A 3,392-nucleotide genomic window follows, 5' to 3' on the forward strand; every position below is an offset into this window, starting at 1 on the left:
AGAGCCGAATAAGTGTCATGGAGACGAATCATATCACGTTTTAGTGCAAAAACATAAATGTCACAGTTACAACAATTTTGATTAGACTTAATAGATATATCAACTTAAAAGCATCTAACTCACAGGAGAAATTATATATTATATAAATGTTATTTATTAACAGCTATTAATAGTAATATTTCATAATGTGGAAAACATACGTGACATGGAACAAAGCAGATGCAGTGATAGCCGGGGCTCCGAAAGGTTCAGGTTCAAGTTGTTCCCACACCTTGGAAACCTCTGAGCTACAATCATGGTCACCATAGCAAAGAAAAGCTTTGTATGTAAACAGTGTTAAATTCTCAGTGTGATGACAATACTATATATCTCAAATAAGTCTGTTTTGTTTTGCAATATTAAGTATTACAGGAAACATCTGTCAGATGCAGAATTTTTTTGTTGCAAACTGTATTAAAAAGCTTGTTGGAAACAAAAACAAGTGTGGTGTGAAATAGTACAAATAGCTCGAACTGAAAGAGTCATTGATGCTGAGGGTGACATACATTTCTTTTATTCTATTCTCATTTTCTGGTCCTGATTTCTGTCAATAAACACTGTATTGCTCTCTCAGCTGAATCCAGTTCCCCACACAAAACACACTCATATTTACCATTTCATCCAGCGTGATACTCTTGTCTGTCGGCATAATGGTAAACATAACATTTTCATACGACAGTTTGTCGCAGTCTGGACATCAAAGGTCCGTCTCCGGGCAGCATATTGCTCATTGCTGTCAGTTACGAGTGACCCAACAAGCGCATAACTCAGCAATTTGCCACTGAGACTCGTGCTTTCTGAGATACGCTAATTAGCTCAATGGATTCTGCCACCATAGCGCACAACTCATTAATGCTGACACAGACTTCTAATTAGTTAAGTGGAGGCACTGAGCCAGCTGATAACTTGAATAGTTATTACTTCTGCTTTTCTGAGTAACTGTGATGACATTTTATTATCTGCTCCAACCACAAAATCTACATATATTCTTATCAACACATTGCTCACGATCTAGGTTGTTATTCATTGACAGCTTCTGGTAGTTTGTCATTCAAAAGAAGTGAGAATTGTAGAAATGGTGCAGATCAAAATGACAATCATCTGTCAAAGAGAGAAAGTACAGTGAACAGTGAACTACAAAATCTACAAAAGGTATAAGCAAAGAGTCAGTACATAAACTTAATTAAAAGAGATCTCTTCAATAAAGCCAGATATCAACTTTATAATGATATACGTACCGTTTGTGTTCATGTCAGGTAAAGTCCTCATTAAAACAGCCTATGTTGTATCTCGTAATGTGTTCTCATGAAAAACTAGGAATTATCGTCCTATCAATTCATGCAGTGAAGCTCTTCCTCTTGGGGATCAGTAACGTTAGCAATTAAGAAAAATTGAACTAAGCTGTGTAAGGATTTAATTGGCTCCCGCGTTGAATATATTATTTCTGCAAACTTAAGTTCATTTACTTGCAGGAAAATATGAGCAGCATAGTCAGACACTGACAGAAGGCTTAGTTAGAAGGCTGGCAATTTCCTTTTTGAAACGTACATCGGATTCACAATGCCCCGTCCAAGGCATACCCACCTTCCCCTATAGTCAGCTTGGATCAGCACTTTGTGACTCGCATTATAGAAAATGGAATGACCCAGAATGGGACTCGCATTTCATTTGAGATTTATTCATATCAAATGTGCAATATCCCAAAAATTTTAGGTGACTGAAGATTTAAACCCGACAAGCGAGTACAGCAGAAATTCCCGACAGCATTACTGGAAACCAAACTAATTACAATAACTAGACATGAAAATGCCACTGACTCAGACATTGCAGTTTGAAAAACACTGTGTGCACGAGGGTATTTTTGTTTTTGTTTGGTTTTTTTAAATGACCAAAGTTTTCACCGCCTTACTCGCTTTTAAATTGACTGTATAAATGTCTATATCTTTAAAACCCTGACATCTACTAAACACCATTATGTCAAAACTGAAATTAAATATCTAGTTAGAAATTGCTCACATCCTTCATTAACGGTCGTTTTTATATCCAGTCAAGCAGATGGATTGCAGGCTCTGGGGGAGCACACACTGTCGGTCTGAAGGCAGGCGAGCATCTCGGCAGGCAGTGAATTGTGCCCTCCTCTGTTCTATAATAACTGGACAACCCATCCATTTCATTGTTGCCTCTCCGCACATTTCTGACAGCGCTAGTATCATCCGATTCATTGGCACCGATGCGTGAGGAAGTAAAAAAAAAAACCTGTCAACCGCCACATCAAGCTTGGGTTAACAAGACGAAAAGTTACGCTGGAAGCATCTGTTGGAACGGAGAGGACATCTATGGTGCTGAACCTCATCTCTGCTGCGCTCTTAAAACTTGGGCATCTAATTGTGAGGCTGAGCACACAGCTGTGACACTGCAGTTGGATACAGATTCTTTAATCTCCCCCTTTTATATGACATCGTCATGTAATCTCCATCTAGCTACCCAGGGAGCAGGCAGAGAGGCAGGAAATGAAATCAACACTGTGTCCCTGCACTGGGTGTTACTTCATTAGCATGGGCCCTACAGATGTAGCAGTAAATCAGATTTATGAAAGGGTGACAACAAAAGAACCTCAGAAAGAGATCCACAGTAGGGGATGGGAACGCCTCATACTATGCTTTTTTTTTTTGCATAGTATTTAAAAAAAATAACTACTATGCATTTTTCCACAGCTTCACCATTATTTAACAAAGACAGAAGGAAAGACAAACCATCAAATCTTTATTTCAGATACTTAATGTTACACTGTCCATCCATCCATCCGTCGTATCCATCTTTGGTTCACGCGTGATCATGGTGGCAATATGGAGAGCAAAGAAGCCCAGACATTCCTCCAACTATTCCCAGACCAACAGAGAGAGATATCTCAATACACCTGGTAGACTTCCAACAGGTGGGGGACCGGAGGGTCTAACTCAGATACTCGAAGCACCTTTACTTCTCGTCTCTCTTAGATAGTAGAGCTCCTCACTCTATCTCGGAGTGGCTTCAACCATCCTCATTTTAGCCACTTGCATCTCCAGTGTAATTTTTCAGCGATGAGTCAAAGTTCAAGGTTCAAGGATTGAGATGTAGACCGACACAGACCAATGCCTGGTACAGTGACCGCCTGTTCAAATCTGCGGCGGATCTCAAGATTCCTTCTTCTATCACTCATGAATATGTGGGCGAGATGCTTGAACTCCTCTACTTGGGGACGGTTCTGCTCTCGTATTTGGATGCAGGAGTGTGATGACGATCAATTAATATCTTTGCAAGCAGAATAGTAAGACACAGTGACTTTCAATCACTGATGCACATAAGATGCGAGT

The sequence above is a fragment of the Blennius ocellaris genome, assembly GCF_963422515.1.
Source record: "Blennius ocellaris genome assembly, chromosome: 11".
NCBI classification, from domain to species: Eukaryota; Metazoa; Chordata; class Actinopteri; order Blenniiformes; family Blenniidae; genus Blennius; species Blennius ocellaris.